Genomic DNA, 14552 nt, shown 5'->3' with positions numbered 1-14552 from the left:
TAGAAAATATTATTAATTTAGCAAGTATAAGTTAAATATGAAGTTAGGAAAATTTTTGAAATAGTGAATAGTGCACTAGAAATAAATATTAAAATAATTAGAATCGAAATGAGGTATCAAGACCTCGGGGATTTTAAACTGAGCCATAAATATTTTTATAAATATTTATGGAGTGTTAAAAAGTTAGTATTAAAGTTTCGTTAAGAAATTTTAAAGTTCCGATAATTAATTGAACAAAAAGGACTAAATTGTAACAAATGCAAAATTTTGGGAAATGATTAAATAGCTTAAATGATAAAAGGAAGAGGGCTTAAAAGCAAATAGACCCAAGGTCTATTTGGGCTGGACGGCAGAGGCATGAAATCAGCAAGAAAGTAAGGAGAATTAAGGGCAAAATTGGAAAATTGCAAAATTTGCTTAATAAAGTTAGGACCCAAGTGGAATTATCTAGATTTCTCTTCATTTTTCTGAATTCTCATCAGCTAAAACACCATGGAAGGGCTTCTTCAAGCTGGTTCTTCAAGCTGGTTCTTCATATTTTTATTACAAGTAAGTTCAATTCTTGACTATTTCTTGAAATTTTTGTATTTTTATGACTTTTACAACTAGGCCCACTTGTTAAATTCATTAGTTTTTGATTTTATGAAAGAAGTTGAAAGTTGATATGAATATGTGCTGGAAGTATATGATGATTTAGCATGAAATTAGAGCTTTAAATTGTTCATATGCTGATTTTATTGAAAGAATTGAATAGAAAGTGAATGTTTGGGACCTAATAGTAAAAGAGTTTGAAGATAGAGTTATATGTGGCAATTCTGAATTTCAATAGTTGTGTAACAACTTATAATGTCTAGTAAAGTACTAATTGAGAAAATTAGATTAATTGAGGGGTTAATTGAGAAAGGACCGAATTGTATAAACTGTGAAATTTGGGGCAAAATGGAAATCAACATTTTGCACTAAAGCAGTTTTGGACAGCAGCAGTAGTGTAACTTTGAAAAATCACCAAAAATTGTAGAGATTGAATTAGAGGATGAATAAAATATGAAATTAAAGCTTATTTAGTCTAGTTTCTTATAAAAGAAATGATGTGAGCAATGGAATTGTAAATCATGAGATATAATAGATTTTGTGAGACAAGGTCAGAATGAATTCAGGTTCCCCTGTTCTGACTTTGGAAAATCATTAAAAATTGTACAGAAATGATTATGAGTTATAGTTTATATGGTTAGAATCCTTAATGAGTCTATTTTTAGAAGAAACAAGCTAAAACATCATCCGAATTCTGTACAATGAGATAATTAATTTTTAGTGAAGAGTGGTCGGAACTGTCAGACAGCGAAACAGGGGAAACTTTAAAGAATAAACTGTACTATTTGGCTGAACAAAAAATTATGAAAATTTTATGGTATGAAGATATGTGAATCTAGTTTCAGGGAAAATTAACGGATCTTAATTTGGAGCTCTGTAGCTCTGGATAAAAATAATTTAGTGACTCTGACTCGGATAAACAGCTTTGAATATACATGTTAGTGAATATTGAAATTATGGTTAATGTTGTTTAAGTGTGTTATACACATTAAGGATGTGGAATGGAGAGGAGGAGGAGGAAAATTGGGAAATATATGAATGATTCGTGTATAAATGGTCATATGTTTGATTATAACTCATAAACGATGAAATATGAATGATGCTTATTTTTGTGCATTATTGGTCATGGTTTAAGCTCATGTGTGAAAATAAAGTTTCATAGTATGTGTGTATGGTATATTCAGTATATGATTTGGCATGAAATAATACCATGAATGGTTTATGAATTAACACATGTTGGTAAGCATGATATATGAAAAAAATGATCAAATTGAGCGGAACGCCGGATTTGAGTACTTCTGATCAAGTGATAAAGTGATAAGTGGTAGCTTTAGCTACACTTATCTGATCAAGTGACAAGTGGAAAGTGATAAGTAATAGCTTCGGCTATACTTATCTGATCAAGTGATAAAGTGATAAGTTATAGCTTCGGCTATACTTATCTGATCAAGTGACAAAGTGATAAGTGATAGCTTCAGCTACACTTATCTGATCAAGTGACAAGTGGAAAGTGATAAGTGATAGCTTCGGCTACACTTATCTGATCAAGTGACAAGTGAAAAGTGATAAGTGATAGCTTCGGCTATACTTATCTGATCAAGAGACAAAGTGATAAGTGATAGCTTTAGCTACACTTATCTGATCAAGAGACAAAGTGATAAGTGGCTACACTTATCTGATCAAGAAACAAAGTGATAAGTGGCTACACTTATCTGATCAAGGGACAAGTGATAAGTGATCATACGTAAGACCATAGTTATACTATGGCAAAGTGAAAGTGAAGTACTCAATTTTCCGTGACCGTTCCCTAATTTGATTAAGGATGGTAAGTGACAAATGGGCCCAAAAGAATTAAAGTAAATGGATAAGTGGTAGTGTATTTATATCAGGACGATGTTGTTATTCAAACTAAAGTGATATTTTCATTGCTAAATTGAGAATTTCATAAATGTGTTATTGAATGGTATAATCAATAAACATTGAGTTAAATGGTAAATACGTATTAGTTTTGAATTTGATGTCATTGAATTGTACGTGAATTAAATGGAAATTTATAGTGATATGATTTAAATTATGAGCATGAGAAATTGCGAATTGAATGAAATGGAAATGAAGCATTAAATTGCATGAGTATGTATCGGGTCTCGCAGGCCCTAATTATTATGATTATAATATTTTGAGGATATATTGTGAAAAGTTATAGAAACATGTTAATTATTTTTGAAAGTTTTAATTTTGATGAAATTTTATAACTCGGTTAAATACGTTTACAAGTGTATGTGTTTTGGTAATGCCTCGTACCCTATTCCGGTGTTGGATACGGGTAAGGGGTGTTACATTTAGTCTTTAATACTAACTTTTTAACACTCCATAAATATTTATAAAAATATTTATGGCTCAGTTTAAAATCCCCGAGGTCTTGATACCTCATTTCGATTCTAATTATTTTAATATTTATTTCTAGTGCACTATTCACTATTTCAAAAATTTTCCTAACTTCATATTTAACTTATACTTGCTAAATTAATAATATTTTCTACCCATTTGTCGAATTTAGTGATCTCGAATCACCGTTCCGACACCTCTGAAAATTCAAGCCATTACATTTTTTTTTCGTCGGATTTGTGGTCCCGAAACCACTGTTCCGACTAAGCCTAAAATCGGGCTATTACAACAGTACTTAATCAGTGCATGTTTAATCATCTAAGGTAGATGAGGGTTAGATTAGCAACGGTATCTGACGATACATTTACCTTGCATAACTTGCAAGATTATTGTGATTAAACTGTTTCAAGGTAAGGATACTTTGTTACCTCACATAGTCTTTTATGTGCTTATTAAATCGAGTTAATTGTTTGAATTGACATAGGGATATGTACAAGAGATTATTTCGATTTAATAAGTATGTATGTGCAATAACATATTTGCCTATTAAGATTTGTTTAATCGGTTGAATTGATATAGGGATATAGTCAAGAGATAAATGGATTTTGGTAGGTGGGTATGTTCATAAGTTAGCAAATTACCGAGTTGCCGTGAACTTATTCATAACAATATATACATGAGTTTAATAATTCTAAGTTAAGAAATGTAATTAATCTAACACAATTATGTCATCTTGATTAAAATCGTCTTTTGAAATTGTGCATTTGAGATTTATTTATTTAGTTCACTTAGTTTAAAATCTTAGTTTTTAATCACCCTCTTCAAACAAAATAATTTTCTTCACCAAAGTGTTTTAAAAAGCATTCATAAATAATTCTTTTCACAGTCCCTATGTGTACGATAACTCAACATTTACTTGTCACTTTATTACTTGTTACGATTGTATACACTTACACATTTCTTTCATTCCAAGTTTTTGGTGCCATTGCCGGGGACTATGTTTTAAAAAAAGTCATTATTTGTGAAGTTAGTTTTGCATTTTGGTTTATTTTTCTGTTCAAATTTTAACTTAGTTAATTTTTCTATGATTATTTCAGGTGTTAATGTGTATTTAACGAATCATCGATTTACTCCCTGTAGACCCTGAGATTGAACGAACTTTTCGACAGAGAAGAAGACAAGCAAGTCAAAGAAGGACTGAAGAGATGAACTTCAAAAATCTGAATCAAGGAAACGGAGCAAACCTTGCTCAAAATCTTATCCTTATTGCTGATGATAGGGACAGATCTTTGAGACAGTATGCCGTGCCAGTATTTCATGATCTTAATCCGGGTATTAGGAGACCCGAAATTGAGGCACAACAGTTCGAGTTGAAGCCAGTCATGTTCCAGATGCTTCAGACAGTGGGCCAATTTAGTGGAATGCCTACCGAAGATCCTCATCTACACTTAAGACTGTTTATGAAGGTAAGAAATTCTTTCAAGTTAGTCGAAGTACCTGAAGATGCAGTACGATTGAAGTTGTTCCTATATTCACTAAGGGATAGAGCTCGAGCTTAGTTGAACTCATTACCACCAAACTCAATTTCAACATGGCAAGAGTTAGTAGAAAAATTCCTTATGAAGTATTTCTCACCTAGCAAGAATGCTAAGTTGAGGAACGAGACCACTGCTTTCCAACAAATGGATGATGAGTCATTATATGAGGCATGGGAAAGGTACAAAGAATTATTACGGAAGTGCCCTCATCATGGAATCCCACATTGCGTACAACTTAAGACATTTTATAATGGTCTCAATGCTTAAACGAGGATGGTAGTGGACGCTTTTGCTAATGGTGCTCTCCATTCTAAGTCTTATATTGAGGCTTATGAAACCATTGAGAGGATTGCCAGCAACAATTATCAATGGTCAACCAATCGAGCAGCGTCAGGAAGACGAGTTGCTGGAATACATGAATTAGACGCTCTTACTTCACTCGCATCTCAAGTATCATCAATATCCTCAATGTTAAAAAATCTTACTACTAATGGGTGTAATATTTTTGCAGCACAACCACTGAATCAATTTGAAAATGTAGCCTGTATTTATTGTGGGGAAGGACATTTATTCAAAGAATGTCCATCGAACCTAGAATTTGTGTATAACATGGGTAACCAGAACCAAAATCGAGGAAGGCAAGGGCTGCAATCCAATTTCTATAACCCATCATGGTGAAACCACCCAAAATTTTCCTAAAGTAACCAAGGGGCAGGAACCAGTAACAATTATGTCCAATCTAGATCGACCCAGCCACCTAGTTTTTCCCAACAAGCTCAAAAACCAACCCAAGCTGAACCATCCAATAGCTTAGAGAATCTACTGAAGGCATACATGGTGAAAAATGATGCCTCTCTAAGGAATTTAGAGAATCAAGTGGGCCAGCTTGCAACTAAACTCAAAAACCGACCACAAGATGCTTTACCTAGTGATATGGAGAATCCGAGGAATCTAGGGAAGGAGCATTGTAAAGCGTTAACATTGAGGAGCGGAAAGACTTTAGAGCCCAATTTCCTCGAAGTTAAGAAAGAGCCAGCTGACTCTCAAGACTCAGAGGAAGTTCAACCGAGTGTTGGAATTCCAGTTTCACCAGAAATTGAATCAGTAAAATCTGACAAGGTAACTTCTGAACCAAATAATTCTGATCAACTAATAACTCTGTTAGATGCAGAATTGCCACAGAAAATGAATCAACCAGTTCCAGTAAAGAAACCTCCACCACCCTACCCTTAAAGAATTTAGAAGCAAAAGTAGGAAATTCAATTCAAGAAGTTCCTAGACGTACTTAAGCAACTTCATATCAATATCCCGTTGGTTGAAGCACTTGAACAAATGCCGAACTACGTCAATTCATGAAGGATATCCTATCTAAAAAATGAAGGCTTGGAGAATTTGAGATGGTAGCCCTAACGAAGAAATGTAGTGCATATCTTCAAGACAAACTACCCCCAAAATGGAAGGATCCTGGATGTTTTACCATACCTTGCAATATTGGAGCAACATATTGTGGTAAGGCACTATGTGACTTGGGTGCAAGTATTAACTTGATGCTCATGCCAATATTTAGAAAGTTGGGGATAGGTGAAGTTAGACCTATTACGGTTAGACTTCAATTAGCAGATCGATCCTTAACACATCCAGAAGGAAAAATCGAGGACGTATTGGTACGTGTAGACAAATTTATCTTTCCTATTGACTTTGTGATTCTAGACTTTGAAGTAGACAAAGATAGGTGCCAATCATCCTAGGAAGACCATTCGTAGCAACCAGAAGGACCCTTATTGATGTGCAGAAGGGTGAGCTTACTATGCGTGTTCAGGATGATCAGATAACATTTAACGTTTTTATGTCCATGCGATTTCCTGACACAATTGATAATTGTTCTACAGTGTCCGATTTAGAAGATTTAATCGTGAAAAAGGAAGTCAATTATGTTGAGGACCCATTGGAACAAATTTTGACATTAGATCCTTCAAATGATGAAGAGGAGGATGAATACTTAGCTTTATTAGAAGCTAATCAAAGGGGATTTAGTTCGCAATCCCGCTTTGAATCTTTGGAGTTAGAGAAATGGGATTATGCCCAACCAAAAGCGTCAATCGAGGAGCCACCTAAATTAGAACTGAAGGTACTTCCCTCACATTTGAAATATGTTTATTTAGGTAACTCTTCTACTCTGCCTGTGATTGTTTAGCAGAATTAACTATTGAGTAAAAAGAGAAACTCATCCTGGTGTTGAAACAATTCAAGAAGGCTATCAGATGGACCATAGCCGATATTCACAGAATTAGTCCATCTGTATGCATGCACAAGATTATCTTAGAAAATGGCGAAAAAGGGACGATTGATGGACAACGAAGACTGAACCCTATCATGAAGGACGTAGTCAAGAAAGAAATCATCAAGTGGTTAGATGTGGGTATAATTTACCCCATCTAAGATTGTTCATAGGTAAGTCTGGTCCAGTGCATGCCAAAGAAAGGAGGTATCACGGTCATTAAAAAGAAAAATAACGAGTTGATACCAACTAGAACGGTTACGAGATGGAGAATTTGCATCGATTACCGGAAGCTGAACAAGGCAACTAGGAAGGATCACTTTCCTTTGTCGTTTTTGGACCAGATGCTGGATAGACTCGCAGGGTGAGACTATTACTGTTTTCTCGATGGATACTCGGGGTATAATCAGATTACAGTAGCATTGAAAGATCAACACAAGACAACATTCACCTCCCCGTATGGTACGTTTGCATTTAGGCGCATGCCATTTGGTTTATGTAATGCACCTGCTACATTTCGAAGAAGTATGATATCTATTTTTACTGACATGGTTGAGAAATATTTTGAAGTTTTAATGGATGATTTTTCAGTATTCGGAGATACATATGATGATTGCCTAGCTAATCTAGCCAAGGTACTAAGGCGATGTGAAGAAACAAACCTTGTACTTAACTGGGAAAAATGTCATTTCATGGTACAAGAAGGTATTGTTCTAGGGTATCGAGTAACAAGACATAGAATCGAGGTAGATAAAGCAAAGGTAGATGTTATTGAGAAACTCCCACCTCCAATATCTGTAAAGGGTGTTAAGAGCTTTTTGGGCCACGTCAGTTTCTATCGAAGATTCATCAAGGACTTCTCCAAATTTGCTAAACCCTTATGCAAATTATTGGAGAAGGACACGATGTTTAAATTTGATGAGGAGTGCTTAAGAGCTTTCAACGATTTGAAGAGTTGGTTAGTCTCGACACCCATAATAGTCACACTAGACTAGGATTTTCCATTTGAATTGATGTGTGACGCAAGTGACTTACCGAATGGAGCTGTCATGGGTCAGCGAAGGAACAAAGTTTTTCATCCCATCTACTGTGCGAGTCAGACTCTGACAGGAGTTCAACTGAATTAGACGATAATAAAAAAGAGTTACTTGCTATTGTGTTTTTTTGACAAGTTTCGATCTTATCTTGTAGGTACCAAAGTGACTGTTTATACGAACCACTCGGTAATTAAGTATTTACTTGCCAAGAAAGACGCTAAGTCGAGACTAATCTGATGGGTACTTCTACTTCAAGAGTTCGATCTAGAAATTCAAGATCAAAAGGGAGTGGAAAACCAAGTAGTAGACCACTTATCCATATTAGAGCCGTAAGAAAGGAACTCTCCTCTTATACCAATTCGAGAGACGTCTCCAGATGAACACATACTGAAGGTAAATCATGTCCATAATACCCCTTGGTTTGCTGATATTGCTAACTTTTTAGCTTGTGGTTTGATGCCGATTGATAAGACGTATCATCAAAAGAAAAAGTTTCTTCACGATGTGAAGTACTATTTATGGGAAGAACCATATTTGTTTAAAAAGTGTACAGATCAAATGATCAGGATATGCGTGGCAGAAGATGAAGTATATAAGATTTTATACCATTGTAACTCAGCTCTGAGTGGGGGACAGTTCGAAGGTACACGTACTGCAGCCAAGGTATTGCAAGTCGGATTCTTTTGGCCAACACTATTCAAAGATGCATATGCTTACGTAAAGAGTTGTGATCGATGTCAAAGGGTTGAAAATGTCACCAATAGAAATGAGATGCCTCGAACAAACATTATTGAGGTAGAATTATTTGATGTTTGGGGTATTGAATTTCTTGATCCTTTCCCTCCGTCTTTTGGTCACAAGTACATATTAATAGCAGTAGACTATGTGTCTAAGTGGGTTGAGGCAGAGACATATCCGACAAACGATGCTAAGGTTGTAATAAAGTTTTTGTAGAAACATGTGTTCACAAGGTTTGGAACCCCAATAGCCATCATCAGTGATGAAGGGTCCCATTTTGTGAACAAGTGGTCGAGATGGTTATTAGATAAATATGGAGTGAAACACAAGGTTGCTAAAGCTTACCATCCGCAGACGAATGGGCAAGCTGAACTGGCAAACAAGGAGATCAAAGGCATACTTGAGAAGGTAGTTTGCTCGAACCGACGAGATTGATCCAAAAGACTGGATGATGCTTTATGGGGTTACAGGATAGCATACAAGACACCTTGAAGGATGTCACCCTATAGGTTAGTCTTTGGGAAAGCCTGCCATCTACCCTTGGAGTTAGAATACAAAGCTTACGGGGCTCTCCAACGACTCAACTTGGATCTTAAAAGTGCCAAAGAGAAACGAACGCTTCAAATTAACAAGTTAGAAGAATTCCGAATGTCTTCATACGAGAATGCCAAATTACTTAAGGAGAGACTTATGATATGGCATGACAAGCACATTTGAGTTCGAGAATTTGAAGCAGGTCAGCAAGTCTTGTTATTCAATTCCAGATTAAGGTTCTTTCGAGGTAAGTTAAAACCACGTTGGTCCGGTCCATTTATGATTCATCGAGTCTATCCATACGGAGCTTCAAGGTAAGGGATGTAATTTTTGAGTTAATGCTCAATGCTTGAAACATTACTGAGGAGATAAAATTGAACGGAATCAAATTTCGTTCATTTAATCAGATATTTAATTTTTCTTGTTCTTCTGTTTGAATAAATGATTTAGGGTATATTTTTGGGATTAGTATGTTTAAATAAATTCTGTCTAAGAGATTGGAACTTAAGCGGGACCGCTTGTGACCTCTCCAATCTTTCCTAGGAATTGATTTTAACATAATTTCCTAAGAAATTATTCCCTAAATAACAAAATAAATTTTTAGTTTTTCAAATAAAAGGGTCAATTTTGATCCAAGTTTTATGTTGCAACTCAATTTTGAATTTTCATTAAGTCTAAGAACTTAATTGAATTATTTTTAAAAATTTGGTTGCTCTTTTTGTAAATATTAAAAATTAGATGTTTTTTTTTGTAAATATTTTCAAAAAGCATCTAGAATAAATGTTTTTAGTTCAATAAAAAAAAGAAAAAAGAAAAAAGAAAAAAGAAAAAAAGAAAAGATGATAATTATTAATATATAATTATATCCATTATAATATATATTAATTATTATCAACTTTATTTAGAGCTAGGATTATTTTTAATTTAATCATATTTTATTCGATAAGTTTTTATCTTAATAAATTAATAGCAAATAATTTTTATCGTAAAAAAGACAGGCTATATAGCCGGGGTACAATCACAGATTAGGACCTCTATCGAATAGCTAGAGACTCTGTTCTACAGCAATGAGTTGAAGAAAGTGAGGATCCCGAAAAAGAAGAAGAAGAAGATCCCACAGAGATCAAGTCAGTGCAATCGGCTGAAGTCCCTGATAAGGTGGAACCAATGGAACCAGAAGCTGGACCTAATATCGAGACTTCAATGTTCAGAGCTCAACTGCCTCGCCCAGATTTTTGAGATGAGCTATCAAAGTTAATGGACATAATGCAACATATGCAGTGGCAACAACAAGCTTACTAGAAATACTCAAAAATAAGGGATGACTCGATGAGAAGTGCTCTCACGAAAATTTACAATGACCCATTTATTTTTGTGCCTGAGTTTCAAAATTACATATTTGAACCATGGAGCCCATTATCGAAAAAGAAGTGAAGCGATTCATGCAAAGACAACAATGATGGAGCAAAAGATGAGTCGAATTCGAAAGGATCTGCAAATAAATAAATGGGGGATCTTGACTTTATTTTATTTATGTTCTTAGGTTATGTTAGGCTAAAATTAATTAGGAATTTTTGCATAATAAAACAAGAGATGAAAATCATTAATAAAATTTAACAAGTCGAGAAGTATAAAGTGTGACAATAGATATATAGATGTCTAGGATGGGATTTAGAAAGAGCTTGGTACTTAAGCAGTCAAATTGACTCACCTCCTCTTTTCTAGAATCCTACCTGGTGTATAGTATCTATTCACTTTAAACAATGAGGACATTGCTCATTTTAAGTAGGGGGACCAAACAATTGAAATTATTTCCACTTAGAATAAATAGTTCTTTTAATTATGATTAGGATATATTTTGTTCAATAATTTAAAATTTTGTTAAGTATGCTAAACTTCAGTATAAATAAAGTTCTATTATTTCAATAAATTGTTATGTTAGCTAAATAATGATATAAATTTATTTTTAATAAAGCATGCAAATCGTACCATAAAATTTTTAGTTCCTTAAGAAAGGTAGGCATGCATTACAGTTTAAGTCTCTAGAATTGACTTAGTAGTTTCTTGAGGTGAAATCCTAGGAAGCATGGAATGTTGAAAATGATTTAGGCAACTCTTGTTCGGACCGTTTGAGCCTTTCAAGCCAACATTGATGAAATTTTATCCTTTGAAACCCAACTTTAAGACTATATGGCCTAATTTTATTTGAACCATTGCAATAATTAGCCATCACTTCTTTCTTAATTATCTTTAAATTGTCCCAAACACTAGACTCAGTACTATTTAGAATATTCTTTGAAAATAAGTTTAGAGGAGTTGAAAGAAGTATCAAATGCTCTAAAAATTGTAGTACATACAGTAAAATGCTCAAAAAAAAAGAGCACATGTACTTCAAAGAAAATAGATGTACAAAGGAGCATGTGAAAGCAAAGTAAGTTAGTGTATTGAGGGAAATTATTCCAAAGGTTCGATTGAAGCTGAGTTTAGGGTTTAAAAGCCTAAATTTATCTATCTTTTACCTACCTTTAGCCTAGCTACGTTACAACCTTTTTAAAGACCTATTGATTCAGCTTTTCTATGCTACCTACATTAGTGGAGAGAAATTGCTATGTTCAACATATGAAGGCATAAGTTAAACTTAAAGATTGCAGCTTAATCTTGAATAAGGAAATAAAATCAAATTGTTAAGGGTTAACATGTCTTGTTAAGGAAGCATTTAGTCTAATTGTGCTATCATAATAGTTGTTGAGATTAATTTGAACGATATGTATACTTAAGTAGTATAACTATCAAATTTCTTGTTTTTGAGCATAAGTATATTAAATTCATAATTCTGGGAAGAATGTTATTCTGAAGGAATTTTTCAAAGGTGTTTTTTGAGTAATTCTTTTTAATTTGTGGATTACTCGAGACAAGCAATGAATTAAGTTTGAGGGTGTGAACACGGAAATTTACACATTTTTACATACCCTTTTAAACTTAAAATCATACAATTTTGATAAAATTCTTGTCGAAAAAATAATTAATTTTTACAAAATAATTAAAGTGCACTTAAAATATGAAAATGTTTAATTTTAGTTAATTTTATAATTAATTTTGATGAATTTTGATTATTTTCAACAGATTTGCACAAAGGGCAAAAAATGGGTCGACAAACATTGCTAGAAGCACAAAACCGAGAAGCAATTTGAAGTATTGAGGCGAACTAAATTTCAGCCTAAGAAGGTCCAAAATTATATGTATTAATTCATAATATAATTAATTTTAATTTATATCCAATTTAATTTGGGTTAATAAATTATTATTAATTAATTATGAAAAAGTGGTCTAGTTGAGCTGAACCGAGTGAACCGAACCAAACAAGAAATGGATAGCCCAAAAACCGTCCCAAGAGCTGACCCAAATCAGCTTATTAGCTGATTATTTAAGCTTGCAAAGTGGCCCTTGAAGACTTGTTCAAGTTGCATTCAAACCCCTCCACAATTGGTGGCTTTTTAGATTTGCCCCAAGCCTAAATTAGCAAAGTTGAAACTATCAACATTGCCACATGTGTGGCCGGCCAAGGGAGGGCTCTTTGGCTGATAATTTTAGCCATATTTAGCAGCCCTCCTCAGCTATAAAAACCCCCTTAGGATGGTCAGTTTAGAAACACACCTCAAGCATTCACATCTTTCATCTCTTCTCTCCACTTTCTCTCTTCTTTTCCATTCCAAAATTCCCTTGCTCTCTTGTCGATTTCTCCTCTTGGGAAAGGGGCATTCATCAGCTATTTGGAGCAGTAATTAACTGTTCATAGTAGCCTTGGTCAACGAGGACAACGGAGAAGGAAGAACAAAGCAACTAGTCAAGCCACGGAAAAACACCAGATTTGATTCTTGTTCCCTATCTTTTTAATTTTTGTTGTTGTTATGCTGAACATATCTATGAATATTTGTGTTGTTGGAATGGTTAGTTTAATCAATTTAGCTTGAATTTAATTCGTGTTAGGTTGATTGCATTTCATTTGTTAAAATTATTAAAATTGTGTTATGTTGTTATAGGCCTCGGTAAGATGCTTGATTAAGTAAAATCATGACTAAGTTATTATTGCATTACAGTTGTTAGGTAACAAATGAATTAATTATTTAAACGGATTGAAATTGTAATTAATGGACACAGTACTTAATTAATGCATGTTTAATCATCTAAGGTAACTGAGGGTTAGATTAGCAATGGTATCTGACAATATTTTTGCCTTGCATAACTTGTAAGATTATTGTGATTAAACTGTTTCAAGGTAGGGATACTTTGTTACCTCACATAGTCTTTTATGTGCTTATTAAATCGAGTTAATTGTTTGAATTGACATAGGGATATGTATAAGAGATTATTTCAATTTAATAAGTATGTATGTGCAATAACATATTTGCCTATTAAGATTTGTTTAATCGGTTGAATTGATATAGGGATATAGTCAAGACATAAATGGATTTTGGCAGGTGAGTATGTTCATAAGTTAGCAAATTACCGAGTTGCTGTGAAATTGTTCGTAACAATATAAACATGAGTTTAGTAATTCTAAGTTAAGAAATGTAATTAATCTAACACAATTATGTCATCTTGATTAAAATCATATTTTGAAATCGTGCATTTGAGATTTATTTATTTAGTTCACTTAGTTTAAAATCTTAGTTTTTAATCACCCTCTTCAAACAAAATATTTTTCTTCACCAAAGTGTTTTAAATAGTGTTCATAAATAATTCTTTTCACAGTCCATGTGGGTACGATAACTCGACATTTACTTATCACTTTATTACTTGTTGCGATTGTGTACACTTGCACAATTCTGTCCTTCCAATGGTCTTACTAAACTTTTAAACTAACACTTTTTAAATTTAATTCAATCCAATACATTTTTTCTATTTTCCAAAATAAATATTATTTATTAATTAATTAAATTAATTTTTCAATTTAATAATTTTCTCAACTCAATTCTAATTCATTAAAGTCATGACAATTTTACCGTAAAAGAATTTATAAAGGAACATATTTAATTTTCATATTCAACATATTCACAATGATTAATTAATTTAATTTAATTTCGAACTTCAATTATTTAATTAAATAAAAATTCAAAAATTTTAAATTAATTCTGAAGTTATGTTTATACTTCATGAGAAAACACATTCATTTGTGAATGTGACTCATTTCTCTAATTTTATTATTTTTGATTCATTTTTGTTCGTTTGATTCTAAATGTCATTGCTGGTTTCAACGAGCTAACGGAGGGACTGATTAGGCATATGTAATTAAGGCTCAAATAATTTATAATTAAGTTTCAGTTTTTTGTCTATTAATTATAAACTTATTTAATCACGAAGTCATTTCACTATAGTATCATGACCAAGCTCTCCCTTATTACATACAATTACGAAAGTTTCTTAATCAGTGTTCATTCAATGACCTTGTCA

General features: G+C 33.3%; 1 non-coding gene across 1 annotated transcript; it reads right to left on the bottom strand.

Annotated features, from left to right (window-relative positions):
* Positions 1 to 4625: 4625 nt before the first annotated feature.
* LOC121214980 (small nucleolar RNA R71) lies at positions 4626 to 4732 on the bottom strand. Its single transcript, XR_005910715.1, has one exon. It is a non-coding gene; the product is annotated as a small nucleolar RNA R71 (small nucleolar RNA).
* Between the last annotated feature and the right edge of the window lie 9820 nt (positions 4733 to 14552).

This window comes from Gossypium hirsutum, chromosome D02 (assembly GCF_007990345.1).
Source record: "Gossypium hirsutum isolate 1008001.06 chromosome D02, Gossypium_hirsutum_v2.1, whole genome shotgun sequence".
In the NCBI taxonomy this organism is placed as follows: Eukaryota; Viridiplantae; Streptophyta; class Magnoliopsida; order Malvales; family Malvaceae; genus Gossypium; species Gossypium hirsutum.
The sequence above is the reverse complement of the archived record's forward strand: the minus strand, read 5'-3'. Positions and strand labels throughout refer to the sequence as shown.